The following is a 22,213-nucleotide window of genomic DNA, read 5'->3' on the forward strand; positions in this document are numbered from 1 at the left end:
TTAATCAATCGTATCTTAAAGGGCTAATTTGATAACAGTAGGTAAACCAAACATGTTTTAATCTAATTATTTATGATATATATTCATATTGGTAAATGATTTGGGGACAGGGTTAATAATCTCTTTTTTTTAATTAGAATCTGCCAATGTGGCCTTTTACCTACATAGGCACACCTACTATTTTAAAACCGCCCATCTTTTTCGAATCGATTTTCCATCTTGTTCAACGAAAACGGGGATTTTCGCCGAAAAAAGACCCTTTTTATAATCGAAATTTAACTACTAAGACCGATTGTAATCAGGCCAGAATTGATTATAATTTGTTCCTAAAGCTTTCTACTATTCTTCCATGTACAAATCATAAGGTAACAACCTTTGTTTATACCCTAAAACATCTTGTGAAAATGGTCGATTTTGACGTCTATAGGCCCAATTGTAATGGCGTCATTTACGGCGGTTTTGGCGTCATAAGTGGATGAATCGGCTCGGACTTGCTTCCTAAATTCGTTGATAAAATGCTTAAAATAGCTCAAAACTTCCAGGAATTGATAGGGAAATATTCAAGAGACTCTGGACAATCCGAATATGTGCATATCTTTAACCAAATCGTGTTCTTTTACTCCGTGATAATTCGGCAAAGTTTTGACGTTTTAGAATTTACCATTGTGACCACTGACACAGTGAACATTTTGCTAGACAAAAATTACAATACAATGGGTCCTAATGATAAAAAAAATAGGTCAAGATAGGTCAAGTCTGACACAGTATATTTACGTACCGCTTTCCTGTGCCGATGAGTGTATAAAATCACATATTAAACTTCGATGCACGCCATGAAGCGAAACGATACAACGTTGTCGCATCTTACACTCTTTTAATATGAAATTATTAAAAACGCACTGGTAATACCGTGAAAAATAATCGGATTACTGATGAATGCGGTTCTATTGGCAACGTTGCCGACAGATTCACGTTTTAGAGTAAAATAAGTCTCGGCGATTCCTTAAACAGGGGTCCGAGCCAATTTGAAATATTTGAAATATCTGAAATATGACCGGCGCTTTCGCCAATTATTAAGAATTATTTCAAATCGCACCGAGGTGCGGATTTGTTTGTTGTGTTGAAATATGCGCCTTCACCAATCTATTAGTATTATTATTTCAAATTGTCCCAGACATAGGTTTAAGGTTTCTTAGATTCACTCGCCTGGAATGTATATTATGCGATGTGATTTTATTAAATTTTGGTAGATCGGAACTTTGTGTTATTTGAGTGTTGAATGCGTATTTGGAAAGCGGTTTTGTTTGGTTTTATTTGGGTGGCATTTAGTTAGTGTTGTAGTAAGATGAACACGGTGTGGATGTATTTGTGCCTTTTATGTATTGCTGTAAGTCAATTATGTTTAATTACAGTTTGTTTTTTAGTTCAAAGGCTATATACACGGGGCCGGTAAAGTTTTTTTAAAAATTTTTGCATAGAATGTTGAGTGTGATCGAAATATTGATAAAAAAATGAGTATGATTGGAAAAAATACAAAACTTTGGAAATTATGAAGATTTTTCTACATACGTTAAATACGTAACTATTACCGGCTTGTACAAGGTTTTTTAGCTTTTGATTTTGCTATAATTAAAAAGCATATATATTGGGGCAATTTTGGAACTTTATGGGGGCTACATTTTTTTTTCAAAATTTTTTTATCGCTTTGTACCCCTATAATTACATATTTTGTAATTTACACACACGCAAAATAAAACAACAACCTTATTAACAAAAATGTGAGTGGCTTCACTATGTCCCCAGTAGTATTTTTTGGTTTTGTCTGAAACACTTTTTACCACACAGGTTTTGTCAAGCACACCCACACGGGGTGTTTGTTCCTATAATTCCCATTTCCTAACTATTATTCCTTTCCCTAAATAGCGCTCAAACGACTACCTATCCCACTAATTAGCGCCAACACACAGCACATATAATGATTATACAGTGCTTTTCTTTGAAGTCCCCCCCCCATTTATTTTTTGAACGGGTCAAAAAAAAATTTTGAAACTTGGCATAAGTAAATTGGTCTATAGATACTATTTTTCACTGTAAACTAGGTAGTTGTAAATTTACAAAATGGCGGCTGGGCGACATCTTGAGAAAAAATTTTAAATAGAAAGGAGGGTCGTGTGGTACCTCATTTTAAAGGTCTCAATGAGTACTTTATAACCCTGAAATATTAGACCCATATCTTAACTCGTTTCAAAATGGCGGCCTAATAAAAAAGTATTTTTTTTTATTTTAATGTTTTACATTTTTATGATTTTTGAATAGGTAAAAATCAGTGTACGAAAATAAATGCGTCACTATTTTATTTTGACATAAAAACGACAGTTTTAAATGTCAAAATAACACATAAGCGCCATCTTGAATAAATGCATTAAATAGAAATCTTGTGTTACCTCATATAAAAGGTTTTATTGAGTACTTTTAATATTTATTACACGGAATCGGTGGACTCCGTTTTGACCTGTCTAAAAGTAACAGCCAAAAAAATACACTGTTGCGATTTTATTAACGTTTTTAATAATAATATACAAATAATTTATAATTTTTGAATTTTGGATTTAAAGATTAACTTTTTGGTTTCTAAAGACTTACTGAACCGCCCTCGTATGTCACATTTCACGTTAAAGGTTATTGAACATTATTTAGACATTCCAAAAACCAAATAGCTATTAAAAAAACTCAAAAAAAAATTTTAAGATATTTTTCCTTAACCGGTAAATTACTCTTGTATCGGTCATTGTTAGATATTGTTTAGTGTGTTTGACAGCTTGAATTTGTTGTTTTTTTCAAAATGGTTAATTCTCGTCCATTGGAGGAAAAAGTAGAAGCAATTTTTATTTATGGAGCAACGCGTAATTTTCATGAGACTGAAAGGGTTTTCAACGAACGTTTTCCTGATCGTCCTATTTGCCGTAAATATTTAAGGGAACTTGTAAATAAATTTACAACTACTGGTACTGTCCAGGATAAAAAACACCCAGGCCATATGTCTATTTCAGAAGAAAAATAATTGGCGAAATAATAGAAAATTCCCAACATTCTACTCCAACTGCTGCTGATATCTGTGAAGTTTCAACTTCGACGGCATGGAGAGTTTTAAAAAAAAAATAAGTTTCACCCATATAAGATCCAAATGGTCCATCAACTGATTGAAGATGATCCTGACCGAAGAGTGCAATTCTGTGAAATTATGGCAGAGAGAGTAGAAAGGCAACCTACGTACGTGCGCAACATTTGTTTTAGCGACGAATGTACTTTTTTTTAAATGGTAATGTCCACAGACAAAATTGTCGATATTGGAGTGATACCAATCCACACATTTTTCGTGAAACCCGATCTCAGTATCCGCAAAAAATCAATGTATGGGCAGGAATATTAGGGAATCATATCGTAGGGCCGCTGTTTTTAGAAGAAAATTTAACAGGTGAATTGTACTTAAATATGCTGGAAAATGCTATCGATCCTCTCATAACAGAAATTGTTGAGGCTAATGTACATGAATTTGACATGGAAATTACATTTCAACAAGATGGTGCTCCTCCGCATTTTGCCAGGAATGTGAGAAATTATTTAAATGATAAATATTTTGGTCGTTGGATAGGTCGTCGGGGTCCTATTGAATGGCCAGCTCGGTCACCAGATTTAACGCCGCTAGACTTTTTTTTGTAGGGATACCTAAAGCAAAAGGTATACGAAACAGAACCTGCCTCAATTTTTGAGCTACGACAAAGAATCACTAACATTTGTCAAAATATTGAGGCAGATGTATTTGAAAATGTTCGACGTGAACTTTTAGATAGGTTATTTATGTGTCAAGAGGTACAAGGAAATCATTTCCAGCATCTTTTAAATTAAATATTGTTTTTCTTTTGATAAATTGTTTATTTGCTAATTGTAAATTAGTATTTCATTGTATTCTATTAAAAACGTTAATAAAATCGCAACAGTGTATTTTTTTTGGCTGTTACTTTTAGACAGGTCAAAACGGAGTCCACCGAGTCCATGTAATAAATATTAAAAGTACTCCTTTTAAATGAGGTAACACAAGATTTTTATTTAATGCATTTATTCAAGATGGCGCTTATGTGTTATTTTGACATTTAGAACTGTCGTTTTTATGTCAAAATAAAATAGTGACGCATTTATTTTCGTACACTGATTTTTACCTATTCAAAAATCATAAAAATGTAAAACGTTAAAATAAAAAAAATACTTTTTTATTAGGCCGCCATTTTGAAACGAGTTAAGATATGGGTCGAATATTTCAGGGTTATAAAGTACTCATTGAGACCTTTAAAATGAGGTACCACACGACCCCTCTTTCTATTTAAAATTTTTTCTCAAGATGTCGCCCAGCCGCCATCTTGGAATTTACAACTACCTAGTTTACAGTGAAAAATAGTATCTATAGACCAATTTACTTATGCCAAGTTTCAAAAAAATTTTTTGACCCGTTTAAAAAATAAATGGGGGGGGGACTTCAAAGAAAAGCACTGTATAAATAAACAAATACTTACCTATAATTTCTAAAGCTTCCAAACTTAAAAAACCACAATAGAAAATATTAGGAAGATTCTATCAAAAACTAAAACGTCGACAAAATATATAATTGATCGTCTAAAGCAGGTTTCGTTTACCTAAAACCGAAAAAAGCAAAAATTAAGCAAACTCCAAAAAGTCTATCACCTCCTCAAAGCGGCCATGGTTCACCGCACTTAATATAGTAAATGCTTAAAATTTGCTAACGATCTAAAGTTTTGGACATCGATTGAATATATTTCTAATCAAATTCTTTTACAGAATGATCTGGATCGTCTAAATGGTGTGAAAAGAACAGTTTTTTTTTTTGGATGTAAAAAAAGTCTTTTTTATTAGTTTTATACGTATGGAAAATAAATTTGAATAAGTTTACTTTATCATTAATGAGCCACCTCAGATATAGTTCGAGAGTTAGATATTTGAGATTTCGTTTTGATGCAAAGCTTTCATTTGTGGATCATATAAATGAAGTATTTGTTTAAAGCTTGAAGATACATGCTTGCTCTCTTTAGTAGCTAGAAATCTAACCTGGCTCAAGCGTAACGTTCGAGATTGGAGGGAGATCTGATCCTTCTCTAGCACGGCTTAGAATCTCCCCGAGGGAAAAAACCAATAATTTCTTTGAGATTTAAATCAGATTTTTTTTAAAATGATTAGATAAGCTTGTTAATTTCGTTTCAATGAGTACTGGAGACTGTTGTAAAGATGTTATATGCTTCAGTTATGTTGAACCCCGGTACTTGCCGACGGCTTAAGTCCCCTTTCCTCTGGAAAAAAAGGAAACCCCGAACACAGCGTCCACAAGACTCTCAGGTATCCCTTTTCTTCTTCTAGCACTGTTCATGGAGGATATTCCTTTAGGAGAGGTAAGATGCGTTTTGTCGTCTATTGTGCTTCTACCTCCCTTTTCTCATTTTCCTTTGTTTCCACTATAGTTTACACTTCTTAATAAGAAATTGTCAACATTTTTCATTAGAAGCTATAAGTATTGTTTACTGTGCTTGGTGAGATCCATTTTGGCATATTTTTCTGTTGTCTGTCACCTTTGGTAAAAGTACAGCATAGAATTTGGTCATTTAATAGTGGTATTAGAATTTTAGATCATGATTTCAAAATCGGTTAGGACCTCCTCTTATAAGGCGAAAAAAATTTGGGAGAAGAGTTTGTGTATTTATTTCAATTTACTGAACAAACTGATAAAAAGTGACTCGCTCATATTTAGGTTGTTACAGTCGATCTTAGTCTCTGTTGTCAAGATGGAGATGTAGTATCAAAATGGGGTCGCAGTCGCTTATTACAGGTTCAAGAGTTGGAGTATACAGTCGAGGTTAAGTCGCTGCCGATAAAAATGTATGAGTTAATTTGCGACTCGTAGTCGCGGTCACAGTGGTACCTCTAATACCTATGATGGGTTTATCCCTCTCTCTCTCTATTTATGTCTTTAGTGACCTATAGTAAAGACGTTTCACATTTCCTTTCATAGAACAACTTTACTTTGGTTATGCCTGTGATAAATAATTTAAAGATAGATGTTTTTAATATATCTCTTCCCAATTTAACAAGTTCCTTAGCATAAATGTGATTTTTAAGTAATTGGCAAAAATATAATAATCTAACTTTTACAATTAATCTCTATATCTACACTACGTTTAAATCTTAATGTTTTAGCAATTTTTAACAACGCTATCGATACGCCCTTCTCCAGCCCAATCAGAAGCCCGTTTATTTCAACTATTGACAATATCGGATTAAGACAAGGATTCAATACGGCAACTTTCGGCTCACTAGGACCATTCAGCAGTAATTTCTTAATATGAAGATGCCCGATGTGTGACTCATCAGTTTACGGATATTGCAGCGAAAAGTTGTTTCGCGATTATTGTTGCTGTAGCGACCCCAACGACCCCTACGGTAAGAAATGGAACTGTCACACTTGACAATCGACATATTTCATAGAGTTGTCGTTTTTAGATCGGTTACTTTATCAGTGTCAGTATGCTGATTGCAGTTTCCTGCACGCGAGAGTATGAGACATGACAGAAAATTATGATAATCATACTAGTACAGTAGCCACTACCAATAAATAATAGAATAATATTTGTTGACGTAAGTGACATTTGACAGTATTTTTTATTTATGAATTAATCCGTATTTGATATTCCGGATTTGCCTGTGGAAATTTGTATTTATGACTTAAAGAAGAGATGTAAATCCTTTTAAGTTACAGAATTTGGTTACTTAAGGCATTCAATTTAAATTAATAGAATATATAATGATCAACGTAATAGCTAGTCGCAAATAGAGTGTAGTTAAGCCGGGTGTAATTGTGAATTATACGTGAGTATCTCGTAAACCTGCAACATTTGTATAAGACATCATGTTAGGCTCGATCGCCATATTTTGGTGTGTAGTATCTCCAGTTTAGCAATTGCCCAATCTTAATAAATCACCCTGTATATTATTTATTATGTATAAAGTCTTAGATTGTAGTGTTTAATTTTACTAGTGTTTCGTTTAATTTTTTTGCTTTATGACGAAAATAAAAACAATTAAAAAATTTACTTCAAATCGCGTTAAGAAAAAATTTCCTGAGTCCATTAATATAGGTGTACAAAATCAATTGCTTTTATTCTTGATTATAAAAATAAAAAAACCAGGTAAGTAGACAGTAAAAAGGTAAAATATTCAATATTTTTTTAATTGATAGTGTGCGCCACTGAAAATGCCTCAAGACCAAGTTCGAAATGGGTATTTAGGACCTTCTTCCCTCTTTCATCGCGGTTACAGTTACCGCAGATGAATAGTAACATTCGCAGTTTCTTGAACAGCCACATAAAAAAAGTTCCTTTAATAAGTTAACAAATCATCCATCGACGAACAAAGAGAGAGAGAAAAAAGTCCAACACACTAATAACGAATGCTGTCCAACACACCACGATCCTGATACAAAAGCGTTTCCTGTCCTGCCTGCCGCGGCAGCAACAATATTAACCACGTTACAGGCACCACAGGTGTTCGTTCGTTCGATGGTGGTTCGTTCATAGAAGAAGAGGCGGCAAAATGCAAATAAAACAAACACAAACAAACACACACACACAGAAAACGTACAAACGCACTCACGGACGACGACGCACACACGTTGTTCGCGAGCGCGGATCCTAATTGTCTTCGGGATGTTTTACATACAATGGCCTCGGTGGCGAGGCCGTAAATATTTTCGCCGCTACGGCCTTATATAAGGCGTTGATGCGATCACGGGAATCCTACCTACATCGAAATGTACAAATAGGGTTTTGTTTAGATGTATGTATGTGTTGTATACAGGGTGTAAATAAATAGATGTGAACAAATTCAGGGGCTGATTCTTGGGTAAATTTTAAGAAAACAAAATTTTTATATGAACGTATGTCCTAAAAGTCCTAACTTGGTGGTAACCCCTTCAGATATTTTAGTAATATTAGGTATGCATTTTCTATGCATCAAAAGGCATTTTCTGAGGCTCATTAATTTTTTTTTATTTGTATCCGTGACGTTCGTGCAGAAAGTAAATATTCTTGATGAAAAATATGGCTGTTTACTTAACCTTTTAACCTTTTTGGTTTTTTACTTAACCTTTCAAACAATGTATTAACCTTTTATTCTGTTAAATGTCTGCTGATGATTTTCAGTTGTTGCGCCCTTTATAGTAGAAACTTTTTTGTGCAATTTTAATCCATTTCAACAAAATGGCAAATTATTCAAATGCAGAAATGAACGATACGCATTTTGCTTATGGTCTTGCTAACGGAAATTCATTGCAAGCATAGATTGTATGCTGAAATGTATCCACAACGAATCGCATCTTATCATACATTATTTGCACGCCTTCATCAAAGACTACGAGAAACTGGAACTTTTCAACCAAAAAAGCGTGATTGTGGTCGCCAACGCGATATTAGAACACCGGAATTGGAAGAAGCAGTACTTAATAAAATTCATGAATAACCTGACACCAGTACTAGAAAAATTAGTCTGCAGCTACATGTCAATCATATGACGGTATGGACTATTTTAAAGGATCAGCTACTATATCCATATCACGTACAACGAGTCCAGGCTCTATTACCACGAGATTTTCCTAAGGGGCTTGCATTTTTTCGTTGGATGTTAGAAGTCATTGAGCAAAACCCTCAATTTTTAGGGCAGATTTTGTTTACCGACGAAGCTAATTTTTCCAGAGAGGCAATCATTAACTACCATAATAACCACATTTAGGTAGATGAAACCAACAATAATTTTTTTAAAAATGTTTGGGTTGGAATCATTGGAGACCACCTTATGGGCCCACATTTTCTACCACAGAGATTAAATGGGGAACTATACACTCGTTTCCTCCAAGACATACTTCCAGGACTTCTGAAGGCGGTATCCCTAGATGTTAATAGAGTAATGTGGTTTATGCACGATGGGACTCCCAACAAACATATTCAAATCATTGGATAGGCCGAGGCGATCCTCAGTTTTGGCCATCTCGGTCACCAGATATGAATCCACGAGATGTTACCACATGGGGTCATTTAAAAACTTTCGTGTACAGGATTCTGGCACTGGATATCGATGACTTGAGAAATTGAATCATTAATTCATGTGCCGTAATTCAAAATTCTCCCGGAATTTTTTATTGGGTTCTTTGACAAATGCGGCGACGTATAGATTCTTGCATAACGGCAGAGGGTGGTCCTTTTTAACATTTTTTTATAATTATTATTTAATTTCTTTTTCTTCCATTTGGTTTAAAACAAAAATTAGAATCACATCTAAACATTAACAATAAACACGTAACACGTTTAGGTAGATCGATTTTATTTTATTTATCGAATACGCAACCTCGGACAAAAGTCAAGAGATCAAATTTGCTCAGAAATAAATAAGAAGGAATATAAATAATAATAATAATAATAAACCTTTTATCTCCTGATATGTCGGGAATTTTAAATATAACTGAATATTTACTAAATAATTAAAAAATATCGATCAAACACTAGTGTTTAGAATATAAAATAAAAAATTAAATGAGTATTTATATAATTTTTATTTTTCAGATGAAATGCTTATTAAACTAATAAAAAGTAAGCCAGGAATGTATGATTTGCAGTCACCATACTATAGTGACCGCGTAATTATAAAAAAAAAGCGTGGGACGAAATTAAAAAAACACTAGAATTAACTGTTAAGTCAAACAATTATTAGGTAATCAGTAATAATATAAAAAATTGAATATTTATTGTCTACCACAGAATACGGTCTGCTTGCCATGGCACTGAACCTATCGGAGAATTGAAGATTTTTTTTTGAAAATTTACCTCGTTTCAAATGCTCATGAGCCTGTGTTTTTCCGCCTTGTCTTCTCAAGTTTTGTACACAATTTGTATTGGTGCAGGTTGACAAATTTTATTGTTAATAGCTCTGGTGTTCCTAATAATATTATGCAAAATGCATGTTGTCAAGACAATCTAAATTGCATTTTCGGGATAAGCTGTCAATCTTCTCTGGTAGATACGAAACGTTTGCGAAGGCACATTCTACTAATATTCTTCCTCGGCATTATTGAAGATTCTCTTTTCGTTGTTTTACAGATTTTTTAATCCTGGATAGGGCCACAATAAATAGTTTTTCAATGGGAATGCTTCACCTTCCAAACTGACATCGCGGACTAATATTTCTGTTCCTGGTAGTGGAGAGTCTTCGGGAATATTCATCGTTCCATCTTCTAATCCTTTCCCTAATGCAGAATTTCCGAAAATTTCTTCGTCGCTTTTTTTACCATAGGATCCAAAGTCTACCAAGGCCAACAATACAATTGAAAATGTTTTTTAATAATTCAAATATAGTGATCTACTGAGGGCTGAAGCTTGCACAATGACATGCTTACATATTTACGTCCAGTATTCAAAAATCCCATCAATTTCAACATCAGTCATTTTTTACCGTCCTTTCCGCGGCTCATATCCCCCGTTATGAAAAATTGCATTTTCCGCACGCATCGAAAATTCGTGTCGGGGTGGCCCGGATCGCGATAACAACGTTTTTTCCCCCTGCGCCCCCATCCCTACCGGGGCGACTTCCATGTGCACTTTTCGATAATAAAGTCGATCCGATATCGACTTTTTTCCGTGTTGGCGCTTTTTGTACCATTTCGCGCCATATTTCGCTATCTCGCATTGCCAAATTTTCATGTTGCCGTTTTTATCGGGAAAAAATGCATTGCTGCGTGATGGCCGATAGACGTGGAAAATATGGTCGGGGAAAAATGGAATGCCGCCAATCTGTATATACGAGGTGTAAATTGACACTGATTTAGAACAGGGGTGTCGCCGGGTAATTTTCAGGAAAACAACTTGAGAAAGTTCTTTTGTAGGAATATAAGAGAAATTTCTCGTTTGTAGTAGAAAAGGTTTGTGAACGACATTCATTGCTTTGATCGACAAAACCCGTAGAATTTGTGGTGATGTGAGTGAGTTAACCCTCAATAATCATTCAATTCTCTAATCCTCATGTGGCCGATCGTAATCCTCAATCCTACTTTATAAGAACACATAAAAATTGCATACTAAATGTTCGTTCTACAAGATCAATGGGAACCAATTAATAAATTCATTTTTTTTTATTTTTTATGACATAACTTCTTGGTAAGTACTTGGAACTAAATAAACGGACTGGGTCATTTTAGGGTTTCGAGAAGAGCTGTAATTATGATGTACATATGTTTGGACAAGAATTTATGAAATATTTGTTAAGAGCATTCACAATTTAAAGATGATTATTGTATTTATTTCACAAGTTTTCCAATATGGTCTCCTTCTGAATCTTCCGGTCAGTAAGTCAGTAATATTTTTTACAAAATTCCAGGTCTCAGGTCGGTTTGTACATGATTAAAAAAATTATCTGCCATTTTTTTTGCAAATATATATATATTTATTAATAAAGAACCCGTTTACGCTTGTATGAAACTTTTATGCCTTGGGTAATCCATGATTTCAGTTTTTTGTGTCCGTTACATTTCTTAACGAGAAATACTCTGTTAAAAATGTCGAGCAATAATTTAAGGAAAATAAAATAAGCATGATTTACTTAATTATACTGATAAACCATTGACCCCAATCAATTTCTATTTTAAATGACAATTTTTTTTATTTTAATGGCATTTTATCGAGCTGACAAAATTTTACATCTAGAAAAAACGCTTTTGTAATAATAATCATGATAAGAAGAAGGATCCTTGGAAATAGAAGTAAAAGAGTTAAGAACTTGCACGTGATGGTCAGAGGGTGCTGAATTTAGTAGGTAACAGGAGTTTACTTAATTAAAATTTAAAAAATTATTATCTATTAAAGTAGAAGACTCCTTAGTTTCCCTAGTTGCCTTAAAAATAAACTGATTAAATAGATAAACATGAAACAAATCTAGTAGTCTTTTTACTTGATAATTTTCGCGTAATCAGAAATTAACTGTAAAATCACCAGCAAATATTACCATAGTTTCCACGTCTGTAAAGACATACAATTATTATTTTTGATAAGGGATGATTAACGGCAGTCATCTCAATTGTTCCCCCTATACTTACACTGTAGATATTAGCAGGATTCTTAAACGTCATAGACTCCTTACAAAACACACATTCTCTTCTATGTAGCAGCTCCGTTCATTCCTTAGTTTTGAATGTTAATTTGATCATTTCATTCATGTAGTGTTCTCTAAAAAGCACTAGATACTAGATTTTCCAAGAAACATTCAATTCCCAAGGTTTTACTGCTCAAAGATCGTATATTTTGATGTATTAGGTTAACAGTTAGAACAATACTGAATTCTCTGCTTTTCCCTTTCCTGAAGCTTAATATAAATAAGGCATTTTATATCAAAAACAGTATGATTTGTTTCGAGCTTAAGTTTAAATTTGCTATTACTCAGTTTACAATTGGTGATTGTTAATAAATACAAAACGTCGGAATAAATCTATATGTTCTATCTTACCATAAAAAATAGTTACAACCGTAAGTCTGTGTATTTAAGAAAAATTATGGATTTTATTTGTGCCTAAAATTAATATAAATTTGGAAATCAAAAGTAATTCAAAATAATCATCCATTACTCTCAAAGAGACTTAAGTATATGACGAAAGGAGGGAAAAAAGTAAACTTAAAGCCCAAGTCTCATAAATCAGCGTCTATTAAAGGTTACGCGTTTCGCCGCATTAGGGCATCATCAGACTTATCGAAATACAAAAACCACACACTGACTGACTCACACTTTTTTTTTTTTTACACTTTTTTTTTAATTTTTTTTTTTATTTATTTATCATCCATTTGATTGGGTTACAATTTTATGACAAATAATATAAATGTAATCTAAAAATTTTCAAAATAGCTTTTTTTAATCAAAAGTAATTTTTTTCAAGTTTTTTAAGACATAAAATATTTAATTTTATATCTTGTGTTATGAGAAACTTGACAATGAAACATAATAATTTTTTAGCATACTTAAACACCCTAATTATATTTTCACTTTTAGCATTTTTAAGTAACATAAATATATTAAATCTATAACCCAAATAATTTTTTCATTATAAATATTCATCTGCAATATTTTTTTAAATTAAACAAATATTTTAAGTCTCATAATATTTAAAGTATCTAAACAAATAAAATTGTCGCCTGGAATATCAATAATAATTCTTAGACATCAATACTTAAAATAAAAATCTGATACAAAATTGCACCTATAATTTTAACTATTAATTCTTGATTTTCAACAATTTTTGTATCATTATTTATAATTTTCTATACAATTACAGGAAGAATCCAAGGATTTAATCAAATTTGCTTACGACAAATTATAGCCTAATCATATTGGTTGAATACTAGGAGCATTTTTCTCATTTCATACTATTTGATTAATCTATTATAGCTTTACTAATATAAATATTATTTTAATCTTCCAAAAAGTCAATATTTTCTATTTTAATAAATTTAATAAAAATTTTTCATTTAACTAAAAAATAAAATTTATTTATATAATAAGTTTTTTGTCACTTGCAGGATTACCGCCATTTTTAGGTTCTATTCCTAAATGGCTAATTATTAATTTCCTCATTTTAAATAATTTCGATTAACTTTTTTTACATTTTCTTTATTCTACAAAAAAACTAATACAGGGTGATTTTTATAAGAAGGTCATGCTTTTGGGGGATGATAGGAGACGTTCAAATATAACTTTTGATTTAAGACACTATGGGTCGGAAATGCCTCAGAAGCCAAATACACGGGGTTAAAGTTTTTAAAAAAATTAAGAAATTAATTTTTAGTTTTTTGACTGTTTAAGATATCGGTGTCAAATTTTCTCAATAAAGCTACCTAATAAAGATGCTTTAAATGTAAAAAGTAAATGTTTTAGTTGCAACCAGTGGCGTAGATCAGATAGGCATTAGAGTAATTTTTTAATAAAAAATAGTAGGCCACTGATAATCAAAAATTTTAAGAATCCTTGGTTTATTGAACAGAAAAAAGGTAACTTGCATCTTTTTCCCAAAAGGCACCATTTTATCAGAATTTAAAAATAAATAACTTTAATAAAAACTAAGAAAAAAAAATTATTGGATAACGTTAAAAAATACTAATAAATAATAATAATTAATAATTAATTTAAAAGGTGCTCAAAGTGGCCGCCATTTTGTTGGATACAGAGCCTGCAGCGTAATGTTAAATTGTCGTGAATTTTCTGGATAATAATCAACTTATATAAAAACTATTTAATATTTTTATTAATTTTATTAGACTAATAGCTGGAATAATTCAAAGTATATCTTTTATTTAAGTTAACAAAACTATTGACCTTCGAATTCAAATTATAACTTTAAATTCACAAAAAATGGATCCCCATGACATTCCTCCTAGGTCTACGCCGCACAGTGGTCTAAACGTAAAAATTACGGGGACACTAGAATGTTTATGCGATAACTGTCGAAGGAGTTGAGCTGCTATTGATTTAAAATTTGGTACACGTATTTCATTTTATAAACCATTGGTCAGAATTGCTTTTGAGTAAAATGGGTCTACGGAAAGGGGTAGATAATAAGGGATGATTTTTATTTTTGTAAAAAAAAATATTTGTGGCATTGCTAAAATAAAAAAATAAATAGTTGGGTATGAAAACAAACGATTTCTTAAAAATTGTTTTAACCATCTATTAAGGGTGATTTAAAAATAAGGGTTAAAATCGAAAACTGAGTTGTATATCGTTTTTGGGGTTTTTAAGAGTGTGGAATTCAAAAATGCTATTATTTTTACTTGAAAACATTTAATAATGGCTGTAAAGTGAAAAGGGTTGTTAACAAAAATATTGCGTAAATTAAAAATTTTACTTTTTTTACTACTAGTCTTGGTTGGTGAAAATGGTGATATAAACAAAAAAATTGTGCATCTTCCTTTATCAAAGACTATTGTATCGTACGAAGCTAAAAATAAAGTCTAAAATCGCCTAGCATAGTTACAGGACTTTAAACGCTACCATATCACTACAGGCGTCAGCGAATACTCCGTCATTCTGCAATAATTTCCGGTTTATTTTAAAAAAAAATATTAAAAAATCTTTTTGTATAATTGCATCATAATGCTTGATAACCTACATACCTTTAAGGTTTGTAATGGTTATTTTTTAATCAAAGAAATTATTGTCGAGTAAGGAGGGTTAATAATATGTAAAAACCGCATTTTCAGGACGAGAGTTTATTTTCTAAAGCGCTCCATTTAAAAGTATTGGGCGCGGAACTTTTAAAATTTAAAATAAAATATTTTTAGTTGAAATTTTAAAATAGAATTTTGACAGACGATTTTAAAGACGATAAAAAAAAATAACAAATTTTGAAAAACTAACCCCTGACAGCCCCTGCGCGGGACGATTTTTGAACGTTAACTGAATTTTACCTTCTTAAAGTGTAAAGAAACATTTAAAATAAGTTTCAACTTTTCACACGAAAGTGCACAGGAAAATCTTATTTTACCATGATATTTTGTTGCTTAGGTCATCCTCGTCAGCAACAGGGATGCGTTGTTTGATAAAATCGGTAATTTTTTCTCTCATTTCTAAAGAACTAACACTTCCTATCCAGCCATTTTCACTTAAAAGCTCAAATAAGTGCTTTCGAGTCACGCCCGAAACAGTACCTAAAGAGAAAAATATTAAAAATCTCACAAGACTGCACCTACCTGCAGCTCAATATAAATTATTAAGAAAGGCAGTAGTACTCGCTTTAAAATAAATTAACTTTCACGGTGTAACATAATGTAATTTTTTTTTGTGGGGCCTTCCACTTTTCTGGCTTTAAAAAAAGTGAATACTTCTTTGAAAATCGAGTACATCAAAATTAGTGCTATAAAATAAAAAATTAAAATTACCTTATAAATGAGCAGACATGTCCAAATAATAAAAAAAACACAAGAGTATAACATAATTAGTATAGAGTATAAGATAATCGAGAACAAATTCTATATAAATGATTATGTTTATTTGTCTCTACTTTGTCCTCCATTTTATCGCATACCGATCCACCAAAAAAACAAACTCTGATAAGCACTTAAGGTAGACTCTATTCTGTTTGAAAAACCATACATATTATCAATATTCCTTGAAGTCAAGTTTTTCACCTAATGTCCCCGAAATTTTTACATTTGAACCTCTGTGCGCCGCTGGCTAACTACCTCGTTAAAATATTGAATACATTTCATAAAAAAAAAAATATTCTTCACATGTTAAACTTAGGAATTCCCCATATACTATATCAATCTAACCACAATCTGGAGGTCATATCAGTGAAAGAAACTTTAGTCGGCATCTTTTGAGAAACAACAGGATTTTTTTCCCGTTGTTATCTTTGGGAATTTGAAGACGCATCAGCCGCTTTGATATTGTAAAATTGTTTAAAAATTCGGCTACAGATTCTTATCAAATAACTGACTGTCGCGAAGCGCCCCACTTTTTCTCTTTATTTTATTTTTTTTTTGTAGAAGTTTTAAATCAACCGAAACGAGACAAGAGCGAGATCTTTTTTTATATGTTGGCGTTAAAATCTTGCTTGTAAGGTTCGGATATACAAAACGCAAAATTGTAAATAATAATAGAAATCCAGTGTGAGTAAAAATTAGTGTAACAAGATTGATGGTGTCAAACCTTGGCATTTGTGGTTATTAACCAAACTGGACCCACTTTTTTGACCCCTTATTGACTTGTTAGCACTTCTTAAATTTACTAAATATAACACACACTCGTAAAAACATAAGTACATACTTACAGAAGCTGTTGCAGTAAATTATGATGACATAACGTTAAATTGATTGAAGTCTGAATTAGACATCAGTGATGCGAAGACATAACATACCTGAAAAGAATAAAATCAAATAAAGTAGAAGTATAGACAAGTATTGAGAGCTTATTACTTATAATGCTATTTTAAACAATTGCTTGTATAACTTTTTAGAAAACACGAAATTATTACAACCCCTGTACGAAATCAGACAGGTGGACAACTCAACCCCCAACCCAACCCCGCCACGTGCAACTTCACGATAAGGGAGGTGAAGGTAAATTGACGAATACAAATGGGACAGGGCGAGGACAGAAACGTCTTATCAGCCCCTCGCAGTGCCACAGTGGGTCGACGCCGTTTAAGATATTTTGACATCAGTTATTTTTCTTTCCATGTATTGAGTAATACGGAATAAGTAAACATATATTATCGCTTATGTCTCCCTGCAAAAAAAACACCCCATTCTGATTATATTTTAATACAACAACCATTAGCGAGGCGCGGCATTTCCAATTCGAAACTTTTGCAGAGATATGTATGTATATACATGGAGGTTTTTAGACTAAATACGTTTTTATCTGGCTTCAAAACCGTACGTATTTTGGGCCTAATGATGTTTTAGATAAAAGGTGTAATTTACGTCTATATATGTGCCGGTTTTCGCGGTCGTTAATCATCAACCGTTTCCAGATATAAAATCTACTAAGTTGTAATTATTCTGCTATTAATAGGGTTCTTCAGTTTCGCTTTCAGTTGGGTCATATATTTGAAGTAGGGTGCTATAAAGTGAATATATTAAAAAGGCTGTTCGGCGGCAAAATAGGCAGTTTTCGAAACCATTAAAAAGTATCACCGGTAACCACTAATTGACATGTATGACATTTGAAGTGTCATTTATCGTATATCCCTACTGATACCCTCCGCTATCTTACGGATGATAGACATAGCCATAAACATAGCAAAACGCATGCGCATTAATATTGTTTACATTATTGTTAAATAACAATAATTTATAATTTAAGTATATTTAGTCTCCTTTTGTCTGAAACAGTAAGAATAAATTTGTGTTTTTTTTTTATTTTGCGTAATAATGACCACGACCAACAATCTAAATTCCGGTGTCTTGACATAATTCAAGAGAAGTAGGGTTAGATTTAATGATGATGATGACCAAATACTTCTAATGGACATGTCGATCCAGCAAAATAGAACATCATACACAATCATTTTTGTCAATTTACAGGAACAGATAGTACTTTAAGAGGAATGAAGGAACATGTAAATTACATTTAAAAAAATTTTGAGAGCTCTACTGCAACTCTCGCCCGACTCATTCTTGCATTAAATTCCCTCTGTTCTGGATTCAGACCAGCTCGAAATGGGGTTAACAGCAACTACCTTATTCCATATCCCTTATCACCATAAAAAAGTAAGTTTTTACCATTGGAAAATCTTGTACTTTCTTCTAGCTGGTTGTAAAGCTGAGATTCCCTTAGAATGGTAGAATCATGTTTTCTCCCCTCATAGGAACCTTTTAAATTTATAATGATTCCATCTGGACAGGTAAGACCCTAAAATTTGACACAATGATGTCGTTTATGTCCGGAGTAGTATGCTTCTTGATTTTCACTTGGTCTACAGATGCCTCGAGTTATCCCATCAATAAAAACCCAACAATTGGGAATTGGTACGCTTTTTATATTTATTGCATTAGCATACAACCTAAATCTATTAAGATTCAACCATTGCAAATCTCCTAGATTAGACAGTTTTTGCCCAAAATTATCATATACATGATGTATCATATAATCAATTATTTTGAATAATGCTGGAGTGAACGTTTACCAAAGAAGGGTTCTAAATCACTCAGTCTGTTAGGATAGGCCAATCTCCTTAAAAGAATGCAGAGTCCATCTTGACCAGAACAGTTGTAGTGTGCATTATAATATAACTAAATTAAAAATTGCCATAGATATTGGCTCGCTTTATATTATTAATAGGTGGATTAATTATTTCTAACAACAGGGCATCATCTAAGTCGCTGTAAGACCTGGAGGATTCTAGGGCTGCAAAATCCTCAATCATGTTGTAACTTAAGGAAAATAAACAAGACAACAAACACGAATTTCATGGATATAAAGCTTTTTGCTATCGTTAGGTTAGCGGTAAACGTATCACCTGTTTCGAAAACACTTTTTGGGGAGCTGTCAAACAGCAGCTTAGACGTTTATGTCTATGTTAAGCGTCAAAACATATGTATCTTCGAAAACTGCCTAATACTTGGCTTTTTTTCGCAATACTTTTACTGATATTCGGCTAAATTTGTCTAGTTCCTTACCAGATTTACTCGAAATATATAGTTAGTTTGATTTCGAAAAAAATTAATTTTTGATGAAAAAATTTGATACGGGAGGGTATACCTGAAAAATGAAAAATCCCAAACTTTGGAGGTCGATATCTTGGCTTCTATGGCCACTATCGAAAGAATTCCAACGGTTTTGTCTTAGTTTTGTCATTCTAAATTTAACGAGACCATCCGCGTGTTCGTAGCTCTTATATTAGCTGAGATATCGCGTTTTTAGAGCCCATTTTTGGCCTCGAAAACGAGGTCGAAAAATGACTTTTTTCCGAATTTTCAAAGTGCTCTCATTCAGTTAGTTCTGCTCGAATCCCATTATAACCCGGTGTTTTCGTGATGTGTGTGATTAGAGCAAGACGATGGTATAGTTAGTTTGATTTCGAAAAAAATCAATTTTTGGTGAAAAAATTCGATACGAGGGGGTATACCCGAAAAATTCCAAACTTTGGAGGTCGATATCTCGGTTTCTATGGCCACTATCGGGAAAATTCCAACGGTTTTGTCTTAGTTTCATCATTCTGAATTCAATGAGACCATTCGCGAGGTTGTAGCTCTTATGCTAGCTGAGATATCGAATTTTTAGAGCTCATTTATGGCCACAAAAACGAGGTCGAAAAATGACTTTTTCCGAATTTTCAAAGTGCTCTCATTCAGTTAGTTCTGCTCGAATCCCATTATAACCCGGTGTTTTCGTGATGTGGGTGATTAGAGCAAGGCCATGGTATAGTTAGTTTGATTTCGAAAAAAATCAATTTTTGGTGAAAAAATTCGATACGAGGGGGTATACCCGAAAAATTCCAAACTTTGGAGGTCGATATCTCGGCTTCTATGGCCACTATCGAAAGAATTCCAACGGTCTTGTCTTAGTTTCGTCATTCTGAATTCAACGAGACCATCCGCGCGGTTGTAGCTCTTATACTAGCTGAGATATCGAATTTTCAGAGCTCATTTTTGGCCTCAAAAACGAGGTCAAAAAATAACTTTTTTCGAATTTTCAAAGTGCTGTCATTCAGTTAGTTCTGCTCGAATCCCATTATAACCCAGTGTTTTCGTGATGTGGGTGATAAGAGCAAGACGATGGCATGGTTAGTTTGATTTAAAAAAAAATCAATTTTTGATGAAAAAATTCAATACGGGAGGGTACACCCGAAAAATGAATAATCCTAAATTTTGGAGGTCAATATCTCGGCTTCTATAGCCACTATCGAAAGAATTTCAACGGTTTTGTCTTAGTTTTGTGATTCTGAATTCAATGAGACCATTCGCGAGGTTGTAGCTCTTATGCTAGCTGAGATATCGAATTTTTAGAGCTCATTTATGGCCACAAAAACGAGGTCGAAAAATGACTTTTTCCGAATTTTCAAAGTGCTCTCATTCAGTTAGTTCTGCTCGAATCCCATTATAACCCGGTGTTTTCGTGATGTGGGTGATTAGAGCAAGGCCATGGTATAGTTAGTTTGATTTCGAAAAAAATCAATTTTTGGTGAAAAAATTCGATACGAGGGGGTATACCCGAAAAATTCCAAACTTTGGAGGTCGATATCTCGGTTTCTATGGCCACTATCGGGAAAATTCCAACGGTTTTGTCTTAGTTTCATCATTCTGAATTCAACGAGATCATCCGCGAGGTTGTAGCTCTTATACTAGCTGAGATATCGAATTTTCAGAGCTCATTTATGGCCTCAAAAACGAGGTCAAAAAATAACTTTTTCCGAATTTTTAAAGTTCTCTCATTCAGTTAGTTCTGCTCGAATCCCATTATAACCCGGTGTTTTCGTGATGTGGGTGATAAAAGCAAGATGATGGTATAGTTAGTTCAATTTTGAAAAAAATCAATTTTTGGTGAAAAAATTCAATACGAAAAATGAAAAGTCCCAAACTTTGGAGATTAATATCTCAGCTTTTATAGGCACTATCTGGAAAATTCCAACGGTTTTGTCATAGTTTCGTCTGTTTTCATAAATTTTGTGTATGTATTAATATACCTGATAAATTTAGAAAAAGTTCAATAACAAAATCTTATATTCCATTAAAACAGTTTACATCAGAATGTAAAATAATCCTTAAATGTAAGTAACGATTACATTTAAGGATTATTATTCCAGTTGTGTCTATGTTAACCTTTCGCGTCGACTTTATTTTGTAAATTAATACCCTGAAATTACTGTTGGGTCATATATGTCCCATCCAACTTTCAAAAAATACTGATGGTACATTATGCAATGATTTTTATATAGCCCGATGTCCCATCCGCATTCAGCAATGCTTGTCAACAAAATATTCAAGCAGCGCAGTCAAGTGTTTTAGAATAGGTAGTAGTACAGTATACGTAGTAGGTAGTAGTCATTTAACCTCGACAGCGTGCTATTGTTTTTGCTTCAAATTTAGCTAACATCGTGTTATACAGCTTAAAATAATTACGGATATTTTTTCGAACATGTCTAGGTAAGTTTTTAAAATTATTTGTTAAAGTTAAGTGTTTATATTTTACAGGTAAATTAGGAAATTCTTGTGGGACACATATGTCCCATCGACTTTTACTTTGGTTTATTATCGTCACATCAGCATTTTTTATATAACACTCTTTTTTAGGAAACGTTTAACACAAAGAGAACTAGAGGCTTTAGCAGAAGCAGGTTTATCATCAGATGAAGAGGAAGACCCCTTTTAGGAGCAGTGGATCCGAATATGAGCAGGAAGAAGCGGATTCCAGTGATGATTCAGATTTTCTTGAGGTTGAAAAGGAAAATTGATTCTAATGAACCGTCAACGTCATCTTTCAATCCAGATGGTGCCTACGAATCCCCTGATTCATCTAACGGTTCGGACGAAAATATCGAACTTGATATTCCGGCCTCTTCTCCTGCTGACAGTTCAATTGTGATCTGGAAAGAAATTGATAATTTTTTACCCCGGTATAAGGTCCC

At 33.0% G+C, this 22,213-nt stretch overlaps 1 protein-coding gene and 1 long non-coding RNA gene across 3 annotated transcripts in view; one reads left to right on the plus strand and one right to left on the minus strand.

The window, feature by feature from the left end:
• LOC126740442 (zinc finger protein ush) overlaps nt 1-22,213 on the minus strand; it is a 318,530-nt gene that overhangs the window by 100,125 nt on the left and 196,192 nt on the right. The window lies entirely within an intron of this gene.
• Nucleotides 1,208-17,358, plus strand: LOC126740454 (uncharacterized). The gene is made up of 4 exons (XR_007661912.1): nt 1,208-1,387; nt 6,259-6,501; nt 6,562-6,696; nt 17,099-17,358. It is a non-coding gene; the product is annotated as an uncharacterized LOC126740454 (long non-coding RNA).

Source organism: Anthonomus grandis, chromosome 9, assembly GCF_022605725.1.
Source record: "Anthonomus grandis grandis chromosome 9, icAntGran1.3, whole genome shotgun sequence".
Lineage (NCBI taxonomy): Eukaryota > Metazoa > Arthropoda > Insecta > Coleoptera > Curculionidae > Anthonomus > Anthonomus grandis.